This window comes from Rhinatrema bivittatum, chromosome 9, assembly GCF_901001135.1.
Source record: "Rhinatrema bivittatum chromosome 9, aRhiBiv1.1, whole genome shotgun sequence".
Classification (NCBI taxonomy): domain Eukaryota; kingdom Metazoa; phylum Chordata; class Amphibia; order Gymnophiona; family Rhinatrematidae; genus Rhinatrema; species Rhinatrema bivittatum.
The window spans coordinates 114,476,586-114,492,637 of NC_042623.1; positions in this window are offsets into that span (position 1 = coordinate 114,476,586).

The window sequence follows — 16,052 nt, forward strand, 5'->3', positions numbered from 1 at the left end:
TTGAAACTATTATAAAATACAAAATTGCTGAAAATATTGATAGTCATAGTTTAATGGGATAAACCCATCATCAGTTTAATCAAGGGAAGTCTTGCTTCATTAATCTGCTATATTTTTTGAAGGCATGAATAAACATGTTGAGAAATGTGAGCCTATTGATATAGTGTATCTGGACTTTTGGAAATCATTTGACAAAGTCCCTTGTGAGAAACTCTTGAGGAAATTAAAAAGCCAGGGGATAGGAGGCAATAATCTATTGTGGATTAAGAACTGTTTAAAAGATAGAAAACAGAGAGCAGGGCTAAATGGCAATTTTTTCATTGGAGAAAAATGACTAGTGGAATGCCTCAGAGATCTGAACTGGGACAGCTGCTGTTTGACATATTTAGAAATGAGCTAGAGATGGGACTAATGAGTGAGATGGTCAAATTATTCAAAGTTATTAAATCACAAGAGGACTGTTTGAAATTGTAAGAGGACCTGGGAGCCTGGGCATCCAAACAGCAGATAGCATTGAATATTGTGTGCAGTTCTGGTCATTGCATCTCAAAAAAGATATATCAGAGTTTGAAAAGGTGCAGAGAAGGGCAACCAAAATGATAAAGGAGATGGAACAGTTCCCCTATGTGGAAAGGCAAAAGAGATCAGGGCTCTTCAGCTTGGAAAAGAGATGACTGAGGAAAGATGATAGAAGTCTATAAAATTATGAGTGGACTGGAATGGGTAAATGTGAATGCCTGTTTATGCTTTCAAAAAATACAAAGACTAGGGTATATACAATGACGTTTCTAGTGGTGCATTTAATACAAATAGTAGAAAATACTGTTTTACCCAATGCATAATTAGACTCTGGAATTCATTGTCGGAGGATGTGGTAAAAGCTGTTAGTGTAGCTGGATTTAAAAAAGGTTTGGACGAGGATCACGTGATGTAATAGCGGGGAAGGACGTGCTTCTTCTCGGCTCCGGGCTCCCTCCCCCATCGCGAGCGCACTGACCACGGCCCCGCACGAAATTTGTAAGCCGGAAGACCGGAGCAGAGGGGGAAAGTAGCGGGCATCTCCCGAGCTGCTTAACGCGGGTCTGATGACGACGAAAGCTGGTAAAAAAGAGAGAGACAGACCCAAGACTCCAGCGGCAAAAATGGCCGCCGTGACGAGCAGCGGGCCCCCATCCCCCTCAGTGCCTCTCACACTTGCAGACATCAAGGAGGCAATCAGGGAGGCACTGGATGAAAAATGGACACTTTTGACAGAGCTGTTGGGGGAGGTTCGTGACTCCCTGGCGGCACTTCCCCCGAGGCTAGAGGCAGTAGAAGCACGGATTTCGGATCTTGAGGATGCAGGGGTGGAGAGAGCCGCCAAAATGGCGTCGCAGGCCAAGGAAATCAGTGAGATGCAGAGCAAACTTGAGGACCTGGAAAACAGGGCGCGCCGGGACAATCTCCACTTTTTGGGATTTCCCGAATCTATAGAGGAGGGGGACTTGCGTTCGCTTTTGGAATCCTGGCTCCCTGAGGCGCTGGCCCTCCCTCATCTCCAGGGGCGCTTGGTGGTGGAGAGGGCTCATCGTCTTGGCGCGAAAGTACAGTCGACAGGGAGGCCTCGCTTAGTGATCGCGAAGATTTTAAATTCCGCGCACAAAGCGGAACTCTGGAGAGCATCTCGGGCTAAAGCGGACTTAGCTTACCAGACGCATGCCATCCGCATCTTCCAGGACTTTTCGGCCTCGGTGTCTGCGGCGCGCAGAGGATTCTCCCCAGTCTGCTCTGCCCTTCACTCTAAAGGAGTAAAGTTTGCCTTGATCTACCCGGCACGTTTGCGTATTTGGCACGCGGCCAAGGTGCACACCTTTGACTCCGCAGACAGGGCGAAGGACTACCTCAATACCCTGGACGCGTGAGTGTGATGGCGGCCTAGGCAGACCAATCGGGACAGCGGAACTCACAAGAGACCCAGGTGCCGCTAAGTGGAGAGTTTCTGAGAGCGCTAGGGGACTTGGTTGACAGAGGTGCTTTTGCCGTTATCTGGTATTTACTGCCCTTTAGTATTGCTATTCCAAGTTGTTTCAAGGCCACGGTTCCCTGTTGGACCTGGAGTGTTTATATACTGTGGCGCTGTCAGTGTCTCCGCCTGGGACGCCTCCCGGATCAGGCTTCCTCCAGGAGTGCACAGCGTGGGACCCCTGCTTGCTTGGCGGCCAGTGATTTCACGGAGGGGAAGGACCGGAAGGCGCGACACTGAGACCAGCCATCGGCAGATTCGAGGAGGAAGGCAGCCAGCTGCACATCGTTGTGTCATTCCGGAAACTCCCAACGACCGGATTTCATTTGCCACTGGACTCTAGCAGTTGTGAGATGGTGCCTTCCTTTACAGGGGCAGGTACCAGCAAGAGACTGAAAGATTGTAGTTTTTTGTTGACTTTGTTTCAGTCTCATTTCCCCACTGGGTAGGTGGCTGTAGATTGCACCGGGCTCCGTGAGCGGTGGTAGTTCGGGGGTGTCCCCAGCACAGGGGGACGGTTGAAAGAGCATGGGGGGTTGTTAGTTGTTGTTCTTTGTTCATTGGGGAGGGTAGTCATGGGTACATTAGTAGCGTGATCTCGAGAAGATGGTAAAGAAGAATGACGGGGGTTTAAGGGGGGTAATCGGGTCAAGGGCTCTTGACCGTGGGGGGGGAGGGGAGGGGAGGGATAGGTGGGTAGGGGGGAATCAGGGGGGTCCAAGGCTGGCTGGGAGCGAGTGGTTAAGGGAGTGGGTACATCGACCATTACAGCAGCAATGGTGGGTTCATTCGGGTGGTGGCAGATGGGGAGTCGAGCGGGGGGCCCTAGCTGGGGGGGTCCTCCGATCGTACTGGTTTCTTATGATGACCCTAGGTAATATCCCCTTTTCAGGATTGAGGTATGAATAATTCAGTAAGGGTGGTCTCCTGGAACGTGTGTGGGCTGCATTAGAGATGTGAATCGGAACTGAAATCGGATCCGATTCTGGTTCCGATTCACATCTATAGAGATGTGAATCGGAACTGAAATCGGATCCGATTCTGGTTCCGATTCACATCTCTAGGCTGCATTCTCCTATTAAACGCACTAAAGTACTTACATGGTTAAAAAAGCAGAAAGCGCAAATAGCATACCTACAGGAAACGCATCTAACTGCACAGGAACATGCTAAACTACGACGTGATTGGGTGGGAGAGGTCCGCTCGGCTTCGGCAACCAGACGCTCTGCGGGAGTTGCCATTCTTATTCACAAGAGCTTGCCTATAAAAATTATACAAGAAATTAGTGACCCTCAGGGACGATACCTGATTTTGGTGACCGACCTGTTCGGCCTTCCGATGGTGTTCTGTAATATTTATGCACCTAATATCTACCAGCCAAGTTTCTATAGGGAATTATATGCGCATCTTCTCCCGTACATATCTGATACTTTGATAGTTGGGGGAGACTTTAACACGGTTAGAGATGCGGAGCTGGATGCGGCTCCCTTGCGGCGGCGTGAACCTGGGTTAGGTAAAGGTCCTCAATTTATGGAAGACAAGTTACATTTGCTAGATGCATGGAGAGTCCTGCATCCCATGGAGTGGGATTTCACCCATATCTCTCGGGCACACTCCTCACACTCACGGTTAGATTACTTTTTAGTGAGTAGCCATACCTTTACTAGGCTTCGGGAAGCGGGTATCGGGAACATTGTAATTTCCGATCATGCCCCAATTTGGGTGGACTACCAGCTGGCAGGTGGGGAATCTGGTGCCAGAGTTTGGCGATACCCATATTATTTGGCACACGATGCCAGGTTCCAAGGTTTTTTACAGGAACAGTGGGAGGAATATGCACGCACCAATCAGATGCATTGTGACCAACCAGTTCTCTTTTGGTATACCGCCAAGGCGGTACTGAGAGGGGCCATTATCTCATACCTCTCACATAGGAATAAAATGATCAATAAACAAATTTTAGCCTTAACAGCTCAGCTCCGACAGGCCCGGATAAGGCTGAGCGCGCGCCCAACTGCGCAGTCAAGGGACGATTATCGCGCGGTCCAAGCCGCCTTGAATTCCCTAATCCATGACCGGAGCAAGAAAAGTTTCCTCTATTACCAATTCAGGTTGTATCAATACACTAATAAAACAGGCCGTATGATGTTCAATCTGATTCGCTCGCATCGCACGAACCGGTACATTCCAGTGTTAAGGAGATCGGATGGCTCGATCCTTAGGGATGCCCCTTCCATTTTAAACACCTTCAAGGAGTTTTACTCTCGGTTGTATTCCTCGGGAGGGGGGACGCAGACAGCCTATGAGACATTTAGTGAAAAATTGCCGATTCCTAGTCTGACGCAAGAACAGAGAGACTGGTTAAACCGCCCGATCACGGAGACGGAGGTCCGGGAAACTATTCAAAAGGCTAAGCCACTCAAGACGCCAGGCCCTGACGGGTATACCTCCGAATTTTATAAGTCGCTGATGAATCACATACTAGGGCCTCTGGCAGCAGGGTTCACGGCTCTGATAGAGCAGGGCACATTTCCCGAGTTCGGAAATATGGCTCAGATTACCCTTATCCCGAAGGGAGGAAAGGACCCCCAACTGCCTGAGTACTATCGCCCAATATCCCTGCTGAATTCTGATGTCAAGTTATTAGCTAAATTACTGGCCGATAGACTGGCTCTAGTAATCCCATCTTTAGTAGGGGGAAATCAGGTGGGGTTTATCCGCCGACGATATGCCCTTGCAAATGTTCGCAAAGTCCTGGCAGCCATGATTATGTGCCGCCAAATGAATACGCCGTATCTCACAATAAGTTTCGACGCTGAAAAAGCGTTCGATAGGGTTGAATGGAGTTATTTATTTGCCCTATTGGCCCGTATGGGATTTGAGGGGTTTTACTTGCGGGCCCTGCAACTTTTGTATATGAACCCTCGGGCCCTGATATGGGTGAATGGAGCACAGTCCGCACCCTTTGGGGTGACTCGCGGCACAAGGCAGGGGTGCCCACTGTCGCCACTATTATTTATCTTGCAATTAGAGCCCCTGCTTTTGGCTATCCAACAGACCAGGGAGATTAGGGGAGTGCGTATGGATAGGGAGATTTTTAAAAGTGTGGCGTTTGCTGATGACCTGATGGTTTTCATTACGTCTCCCCAGGCTTCCCTGCCAGCATTGCTGCGGGTGATCTGAGCTTTTGGTGTTTTTTCCGGATTTAAATTGAATGAGTCCAAATCCCAAGTATTAGCCTACCCATCCACGCTTAAGGACACCTGGTCAGAGGACTTTCCGTTACAATGGGCTAAGGATACATTGCGATATTTGGGGGTGCATATTCCGACTGATCTAGAGTTGCTATACCAGGCCAATATTCCTCCTCTTATGCGAAGCATGACAGACAACCTGGCGGGGTGGAGGGGCCTTCCACTTTCATTAAGTGGCCGGATAAACCTGTTTAAAATGGTCATCCTGCCGAGATGGCTTTATGCGCTCCAGAACTTGCCATTATTACTGAAGAAAAAGGATATCCAGAAAGTAGAGAGTGCAGTGAGACGATTCCTTTGGAAGGGGGGAAGATCTTGGGTACCACTGGCCTGGTTACAGGCCCGCTGGAGCCATGGGGGAATGGGACTTCCAGATTTGGTGGCTTATAATTGGGCCAGTAATCTCAGAATCCTTAGGGACTGGTTGCTACAGGAGACGGGGTACACCCCCATTGGGGCAGACAGGGCAGCGATGTATCCGATGGCGCCGTCCTACGTGCTACAGTCCAGTGCTGCATCACTTCCGCCCTTTCTTGTCCAGACAGTATTGGTTCGACCCTTGAGACAAACGTGGAGTAAAGTACTAAAATTATTGCAGATAGGAACACCGTGTGCCTACCTTCTCCCCGTAGTAGGGAACGCAGATTTTAGCCCGGGTAGCACCTCCCCAAACTTCCGTAAATGGGTAGACAGGGGAGTCATGTATTTGGGCCATCTGATGACAAAGGAGGGGACTCCACTCCCGTTTCGGGAATTCATGACCTCATATGGGTTTGGGGCAACCCACACCTTTCCCTATCTCCAGATAAGCCATTACATACGGTCATTGTCAACAGATAGCAGGAGTCCCTCAGTATTTCACACATTGGATACTCTGTTTCGGTTTAAGGATAAAAGGCCGCCATCCCTATCCTGGTATTATAAAGCCTTGCGGAGGAAATTGGAGTCAGATCACTGCACAATGTTGGAGGCTCGCTGGAATGGAGATGGTGACTTTAAGGTGACGGCCTCCATCCTGCGTAGTTGTTTTAAGCGCTTAACCAGAACCACGGATAGCATGTACTATCGAGAGATGCAGTTTAAGTTTTTTAGTCGAGCCTATATCTCGCCGCACATGGCCGCCCATTTTATACCTGGGAGTACGGCTAACTGTCCACGGTGTGGCAGGGGAAGAGGCACGTTATCTCATGTATTTTGGACATGTCCGCTTGTCCTTCATTTTTGGCGGCGGATTGCAGATTATATAGCTGATCTAATCGATCTGGCATTCCCAATTTCCCCTTTGTGGATGCTATTTGGATGCATCTCACCCATACGCATCCGTGATTCTGGTGCCCGTATGCTACTCCGCAAGGCCTGTTTGGTCGGTATGAAAATGATACTTCTGCAGTGGAGGTCCTTGGAACCCCCTTCTTTTTATGCATGGAGGAATGGGCTTCATCAGATGATGCTCATGGAAAAGATGGCATCCAAAACAACAACTCAGGCTAGCCGTACTTTCCTTGCCCGGTGGGAGGTGTATATACAATCGTTGTCCCATAAGGCCCGTAGTTTGATACTCAATGCCTAAGTGAATCACGGATGTACTCGATACGCCAGAGACTGCTGGTAGTGACCAGTTGTTTGATCATTGCCTACCGCTGAATGGGTTATTACCGAGACCACTCGCTCAGGGGGGGAGTGGGAGGGTGCGGGGGAGGGCAGGGAGGGGAGGGGAAGTGTGCTTTTTCCATTGTTGTAATATTTGCCCTATGAGGTGTACAGAGTCCACACCTCATAGTATCGTTGTATTTTTGAAAATTCAATAAAAACCGTTTTAACATAAAAAAGGTTTGGACAATTTCCTCAAAGAAAAGTCCATAAACCATTATTAAGGTGGACTTTACAAAATCCATTGTTTATCCTTGGGATAAGCAGCATGGAATCTACTGAATTTAGGAATCCTGCTAGATACTTATGATCTGGATTGGCCACTGTTGGAACCAAGATGCTGGGCCTGATGAACCTTTTGTCTGACCCAGCATGGCAAAACTTATGTTCTTAAGTTCAAAGAGTTCTGCTACTGTGGATGGCCCCTGTTGAACACCAAGCAATGCTGAGATATGTCTTCGAGGACATATCCCTCCGGACCTCGGACTAATGAATGGGATCCTGAGCTGCTGGGTAAGCTGTTTGGGAGGGAAGAGTGTTGCAGAGACTATTGAGGGGAAAAATCAAGAGTAAAAGGGAATACATAAAAAATAAATAAAAACATCTTTGCCTTTTCAGAAAATATCATATACTACACCAATGATTGCCATAATTTTCATGTATTAAGAAATTTTGAATGCATGCATCATAAACCATGGTCTCCTTTGGTACATTTATGAGGAACTGAGCATTTTAGAACTCTTTCAAGTAAAACTAAAAAAAAAATAGAATAAAGCACTTTTTTCTCTTATTACTTTTATTTATTGATTCTGGAAAACAGAAAAAATCATTGCCTTGTTTTAAATTCCTTTAACATTAGCATAATTTTTAAAATATATTTATTTACAATTTCTGTTAGCCCACCTATCGCAACACCAGCCATCCACGGCAAGTAACAAAATAACAGAAACATCATAAAATATACATTGAAGGTAAATATAAACAAAAGACAAATAGTAATGTCATAATCTCTTTAAAAATAAATAAAACATACATAAAACTAAAACAAGCAAACAAAAAACTCAAGCAAAAGCTAACTCAAACAAATAATGTTTCAAGTATTTGTGAAAAAGCTTTAGGTCAGTGATAGTTAGGGAAAGGTTATTCTGTATAAACCTAAACTTGAAAATGACAAATGTGATTTAGAACTGCATTAATTTCACCTTTAATTCAAATTTCTTTTTTGTCTACATTCTTGGTTTTGCTTTCAGTTTCAATGCGTTATGTCTCCCAGCTATCTTTATTTACTGTACATGTGACTTATAATGTTTGGTTTTATTCAGGCAATTTGTTGGGTAGCACACATATTCATGCATTCAACTGGGTAGAACAGATGGAGTAATGAACTATTAGAACAAGTAAGCCTGCCCAAGAATCAGCCATTTGCACTAATTGCTATTGGGTTAGTTTGTCCATCACTATCCTATGCTGAATTTGATCTCATTGGGATTTTCAGAAGAATTATCTCCAGTCTCCAGGTAAATAAGCTAGTTTATCCAAGGGGAACATTTTCTCTAGAAACTACTTATTTACCTACCTAATAGATATCTCACTAACCTCCAATATCTAATTAAATGTATTTCAAAAGAAATGTCTTTCTGGACTGAAATGTGTTTTCTGAGTAGCTCATGAGCTCATTCCTATAGACCCTGTATGGGCCTCTCTGAAAACGGGTTTTTCCTATTTGTGCCTATGAAAACATATTTAGGAATGAATTTTCAAAGGGGTTTCACATATAAAAGTAGCAAATAGATGCATAAAAGCATGTACACATGTGCATGCTATTTTATAAACTTGAAAACTAAGTGGTCGATTTTTGAAAACACACCAATTTTATAACATATGCATGTCGCTGTGTGCATGTTATCAAATACAATTCCCGCGCGCACATGCACGGCTGATTTTAATATTGGCACACGTGTGCGAGCAGGTGTCGTGCTACACATGCAACAGGGAGGGATTTAATAAAATGTGCATGGCGACGCGAGTAGGCCTTTCCCAGTTGCCTTCCAGTCCACTCCAATTAAGGAATAGACTGGGAAGGAACTTCCCTATCCCTATAACTACCCTTCCTACCTTTTTCCCTCTCCTACCTGACCCCTTACTCCTATTTAGGTAGCCAAAATTTTTTTGTTTTATAACTTACTGCTCCTTCTGAGCAGAAGTAACTTCTGTGCACCGCTGGCTGCCAGTGCCCGCTTCCCTGGGACACGGCTTAATGACTACTGTCCCGGTCAGCCCCATCCCCGCCCCCTGGCTCGCCCCTTTTGGATTGCCTGGCACTTCTGTGCACACTGGGAGATACGCGGGTGGCTAGGCCATTTCTAAAATGCACTTGGTGCGTACACAGCCCGGCCACGTGCCTATCTCCTGGATTTTATGCTCGCGGCCTTTTGAAAATTCGGCCATAAGCACGTACTTGCAATATGGTGCATATATTTTATTGGGGAAAAATGGATGGTTTAGAGATGTTCTGAGGTGGGGTTCTGAAGTATGTGCACAAGTTACTATTTTGTAAGAGGTATAAGTGCATTCCTTACCATATTTGACTGAACATTTTTATACCTGCTTATGAACTTGTGCAATTGAAATCAGACTTGCCATTTGTTCGTAGTTTTTTGGTGGGATATATGGGTAAACTGATGGAGGTTCAGGGTGAAATGCTAGAGGGTATAGGTGAAATGGAGAAAGAGTGAGTGAACTGATGGTGGTATCGGCAAACTGGTGAATTCAAGTACAAGTGCAGGTACTTTCAGAACAGTATACAGGCACACTTTAAGAGATGTTGGGCAGACACATTATACATTTTTACATGCCTAAAATATAGGCATGCAGGTTTATAAAACAGGTAGAGAAAGTAACCATTTTCTGGAATTGGAAATATGTGCATCTATTACAACATCTGGTAGATTTTAAAAATCTTGCATGCCCCAAAACTGGGAGATATGCGCATGTCTTGGATGTGTGCGTGCCATGCGGATTTTAAAAGGGTTGCAACAATTTTTGGGAAAGAGGGGTGGGGCATGGTCTGGGCAGGACATGGGCAGGGCATAGGTGAGCCAGGGATGAGGCATGATTTCTGCACGTACTGGGCCAGATTTTATAACATGCGCGCGCAGCCGCGTGCATGTTATAAAATCCAGGGTAGGTGCATGAAAAGGGGTGCACACTTGTGCACCTTGCGTGCGCCGAGCCCTAGGGGAGCCCCGATGGCTTTCCCCGTTCCCTCCAAGGCCGCTCCGAAATCGGAGCGGCCTCGGAGGGAACTTTCCTTTCACCCCCCCTCACCTTCCCCTCCCTTCCCTATCTAACCCGCCCCCAACCCTAGCTAAATCCCCCCTACCTTTATTTTGTGATTTATGCCTGCCTCCAGCCAGGCGTAACTTGCGTGCCGGCCGAGTGCTAGTGCGTGAACCCTTGGCACAGCCGCTGTGCCAGAGGCCTCGGTCCCGCCCCCGGACTGCCCCTAGACTGCCCCCGGACCGGCGCCCCGCCCACGCCCCCACCTCATTTCCCGCACCTTTTTCAAAGCTCCGGGACATACGCACGTCCCGGGGCTTACGCACGTCACCGAGCCTATGCAAAATAGGCTCGGCGCGCGCAGGGACAGGTTTTCGGAGTTATGCGCATAACCCTTTGAAAATCTGCCCCACTGAGTTACGTGCACAAGCATGAGCTGGGGTCCCCTATAGCATAACTTTACTTCTGCTATGGACGGCGTTTAAGTAATAAAATAAAAAAATATAAGCTACTTAGCGAGATTTAGGGGGTTAGGCTTAACAGGGTAAAAGGTAGGCAAAGTAACAGGGTTGTTAGGAAATCCAGTTGGTTAACTGAATGAACTGGGAACCCACTGGGAAAATGGGTTCTAGTGTCTGCGCACGTGTCTAGTAAAATCTACCCCACTTATGCAAGCAAGGCGCCATTTGCGCGCATATGTGTTTGTTGATATGAAATCGTGCACACATGTACGTGCAAATAGCCGATTTTAAAACATGCACGCCTATACACGTATATATGCACGTATGTTTTTAAATTGCCACGTCCATGTGTGCGTGCTGGCAACTGTGTGCTCATGTGCATCCACACGCAGCCCTGACAATTTACCTCCATATGTATAGTACAACATGCATATTTATAAAATGTTGTATTATTTCAGGGCAGACATGTGCAGTATTTTATAAAATTTGCAGTACCTGTCACACAGTTTATAAAATACTTGCTTAATTTTGCTTGTGCCCACTTACATGCACAAATTGCATACCATAGACAGTTTTGAAAGTTGGGCTTTTATTGAATAAGGCCCTACATCTTTCATGGTGAGATATATTAAGCAAAAAGCATTTGTCCCATAGACACAGAAGGAAAAACTGTTTATGTACTACATCTAGACTATAGTTCATCATTTAATAATTATATGTAACTTCACTGACTATGTATTCTAAGATTAAACATAAAGTCAAGTGCAGAATTATTGCCTTATAGTGCACAGGTGATGACATTTATTCTACAGTACATGCACAATGTTGCATATTTTATAGGATAAACTATACTAAATACAATACAGTGTATGAGAGCAGATAATTAATTAATTTCTGACTGCATTTTTCTTTGCACTTGAGAATATGCAAATTTGTAATTTGAGAGAAAATGTGAAGTGAGTGCAGTATTTCATAATAGCCACTCACTTCTCCCCATGCATGTAAAAGAGCTCCAGTTTGGCAATTATAAACAGTGTTATAACGATGCATGATGCAACTGAGAAAACAGTGAATGTTGTCTTCTCTTTGGAGTATGCAATATAATGTTTCCAAATGGTTTCAGTGGGTGATATGAACTCATTTTTTAATGAATGCCACGTTAGTTAATCAGACAATATAACTGACATTTATTTCATTTTAAACAGGAAAAGTAGCTGCTTGTGGCACTAGAGCAAGAAAATAAAACCCAGACAATGGACGTTATCCTTTACTGAATGTGAATATTTTGCTTTCAGATTCAGAAAAATTACTTAAAGATCTTGCTGTGTTCAGGCAATTGCATTACATAATAGGTATTCTCTCAGTCCATCTGTTATCAGCATGCTAGTGAAGGAGTTAACAATTCAGAAAAACAGCTCTGGTTGGCTGATTACTGCCATGGTAACACAGCAGTAGCTTCTACTCTCAGGATATTTATCTTGCACAATAATGGGTGGTATGTAATACTGTATTATCAGAAGCTCTGTATTCTTCACTAGCAGTTGATACTTTGACCTTGCCTAAATTCAGTGTGACACTATATATATATATATATATATATACACACACACTAGTCTAGCTGCAACCTCTTGAAAATTCAGTGGAGTATATGCGGCCCCTATATCCCTAAGCTGATGCCAGCTCTCTGTCCCCTCTTTCCCCAGTAGAAATTTTTATCTTGCCAGGCCAATGGGTACATGCATCCTCATTCTGCCTTCCTAATGGTCTGCCGTCTTTCCAGCTGCCACTCTCCAACTCCACAGCTTTACACAGAATGTGCTCCTTCTTGCAAAGTCCAGCTGAGAGTTCACCCTTGCATTCAGAGCTGGAACAAGGCAGACAGGCAGAGGAATATCACACTAAACATATTTCAAATCTATTTATCTAATTTATTTTCTTAACACATTTCTGGCCCACACTCTGTCTCCACAGCTCTAGGCAGGGTACAAAATTTACCCATAACCAAGTAAATCAACAAGAAAAAATCATAAGGACGCACAAAAATATAAAACTGGTACGGTGCTATATATAAACATAATTTTTGAAGATGTTTTAAAACTATTTATACACAGTTTTTGTGGTTTACATTTTGAATAAGCCTTGCAAAAGCATCCACTATTGTATAAGTCATTAAAAGGCAATATTTACAATTTTTGAAAGTCTCTCTTGTGACAATAAATCTGTTTCCAAATAAGCTGTGTTATTTTGAAAGTATAGCACAGATGATAAATATTGTTCATCAATTTTATGAACAGTAGTTTCAAAACATCTGAGGTATTCTTTCACAAGTATGAATCCATATGTTACAAAAAGATACATTTTGTACTGTTGTAATGCTAATAGTCATTTGCTTGCTCTGTATTTATTTTTAGTATGTGCTGACATTTTGGGGGACTTTGCAATTCGGAGTTTCATTCTTCTAACTCACTATGAGCTGAGTGTACTACCATGTGTGATTTACTGCAACTCAACAGCTGTTTTGCACAATTTTGCATAATTTTGCCACGGAGGCAAATGAGCTCATTTGAATCTGTAGCAACATTTTTCAGAAAATGTTCCTTGCATTTCTAGTACTGGGATCTTTGCATGTTCCAAGCCATGGCAATGCACAAAACATTTTACAGGCTGGCGGACCCAGCCTGTAAAATGATCCAATGTCAATAAGGTGTCAAAAAATGAGGGAAAATACTGATACCAAAACTAATGAAAAAACTCTCATAAATAGAAATCCATGTATGTTATAGCTAGTCATAATAGGTACTACCAGCATTCCAATGCCTTCATTGCCTTATACTTAATCATAGGCTATGTTATTTACAAAGGCTTTTTTTTTCAAAATATATTTTAAATGCAAATTAAAATGACTGATCTTAGTTGTTTTTAGAGTCCATCTAAAGATCAGGAAACTACCCTGTCACTGGCCATGTTTCATTAATCTGCATCAGGGGGTTGCGGATGGAACATTTAGCTGTAATTCTTGTAGCTCTTCATGTGCTCATTTGTATTGCATAATAGCCAATCTGAAAAAGCAAATATGAAATAAACCATCATTAATGAAACAATTTGCAACAGTACAGAGGATACCCCAATGCTGCAAGGCTTACATGCTCCGGCATCTCAAATCTCTTGCACGCTGTGCAGAAACCGGAAGTCATGGGGTTAGTCACTCAAATATATATGATACGACCACAATTTTATTAGAAAAAAATGTTTTAAATAATGGAATAACATTCCAAATCAACATTTAATCCAGATGGTGCCATAATGTCCAAAGTAAAAATCCAGAACTGTTCTCGAATTTGTAAAAACTGCTCAAGATTACCTCCTCGTGGGCTCGGAGAAAGATGTTCATTAATGCCCCACTTAATATACGCAAATGAATGGTCAAATTTCAAGCAGTCTGTCCTATCGATGCTTGGATCTTCTTATTTTTTTATACAGCTTTTATATTCTATTAACTATGTCTTAATGTTTCTTTTAATCTTGCCTATGAACATCTTATTGCAAGGGAACATTATAAAATAAACAGCAAAATTAGTGTGGCAATCTGTTCTGTCAAGCAGTAGTCTTGACTCTTATTACTTCTAGGAATCTTATTACTTCTTATTGCTTAAGAACAGAAACTACAATGTCCACAATAGAAATGCCCTGCTTCTGTTGTGTTGGTCCTGAGCTTAGAAGAGATTGAGACTTCCGATTTTACCACCCAGTCTCGAATAGTTTTACCTCGTGCAAAAGCTATGGAAGGCGGTACGCTGAGCACTGGGTGTAACTGAAGAATGCTCCAATGTTTATAAATCACTGTAGTGATAGCAGAAGCTAAATGGGAATAATTTAATACATATACCAATTTTGAATCACTAGATTGTACTGAATCTATTAAAAGCCAAATTTGTTCTGATTAATAGGGATGTGCAGAGCAAAATTTTATGTTCATATTTTTTATGTCCGAAAGGGGGTCCCACTTGCGGCCAATATGGACATAAAAAAAATCCAATGAGTTGGGTATATGTACATATGTGCAAAAAAAAAATTTAAACCCCCTCACCCTCCTTAATCCCCCCCCCAGACTTACCACAACTCCCTGGTGATCGAGCGAGGAGTGAGGACGTCATTTCTGCAATCCTTGGCGAGAAGCATGTGACGTCGGTGGCACGTCGAGTGACGCGGCGTCACGTGATTCCCGGCGAGTTCGCGCCGGACGGCTCGTTCGGCCCAAAAAGAACTTTTGGCCAGCTTGGGGGGGCCTCCTGACCCCCTCAAGCTGGCCAAAAGTTCTTTTTGGGCCGAACGAGCCGTCCGGCGCGAACTTGCCGGGAATCACGTGGCGCCGCGTCACTCAGACGCGGCGTCACGTGATTCCCAGCAAGTTCGCGCCGGACGGCTCGTTCGGCCCAAAAAGAACTTTTGGCCAGCTTGGGGGGGCCTCCTGACCCCCCCAAGCTGGCCAAAAGTTCTTTTTGGGCCGAACGAGCCGTCCGGCGCGAACGAGCCGGGAATCACGTGACGCCGACGTCACGTGATTCCCGGCAAGTTCGCGCCGGACGGCTCGTTCGGCCCAAAAAGAACTTTTGGCCAGCTTGGGGGGGCCTCCTGACCCCCTCAAGCTGGCCAAAAGTTCTTTTTGGGCCGAACGAGCCATCCGGCGCGAACTTGCCGGGAATCACGTGACGTCGCGTCTGAGTGACGCGGCGCCACGTGATTCCCGGCTCGTTTGCGCCGGACGGCTCGTTCGGCCCAAAAAGAACTTTTGGCCAGCTTGGGGGGGCCTCCTGACCCCCCCCAAGCTGGCCAAAAGTTCTTTTTGGGCCGAACGAGCCGTCCGGCGCGAACGAGCCGGGAATCACGTGACGCCGGCGTCACTCGACGTGCCGCCGACGTCACATGCTTCTCGCCAAGGATTGCAGAAATGGCGTCCTCACTCCTCGCTCCATCACCAGGGAGTTGTGGTAAGTCAGGGGGGGGGGGGGGGATTAAGGAGGGTGAGGGGGTTTATATTTTTATTTTGGCTCAACAATCGCGATTTCCCACATATCGAACATATCTATGTTCGCTATGTGGGAAATCCGATCGTTTATGTCGAATCAATTTTTTAAGTAAAAAAAAAATATGAGTTGCGTTTTACTAATGCGGTCAATCCGAATGCACACCCCTACTGATTAATAGGCCCTTTTGTAGGCTCTTTCAATACTCTGAAATGATATCCTCTAGTCAGGAGCCTCAAACTCAGATCTCGGGCTTGGATGACAAACTCTTCTTTGGTGGAAACAATTTTACGCAATCTCAACAATTGTCCAATAGGGATGTGCAGGGAAAAAAAATGTTTTCGTTTTCGGTTCATTTTCAGGAGGGTTTTTTTCCAAGAAT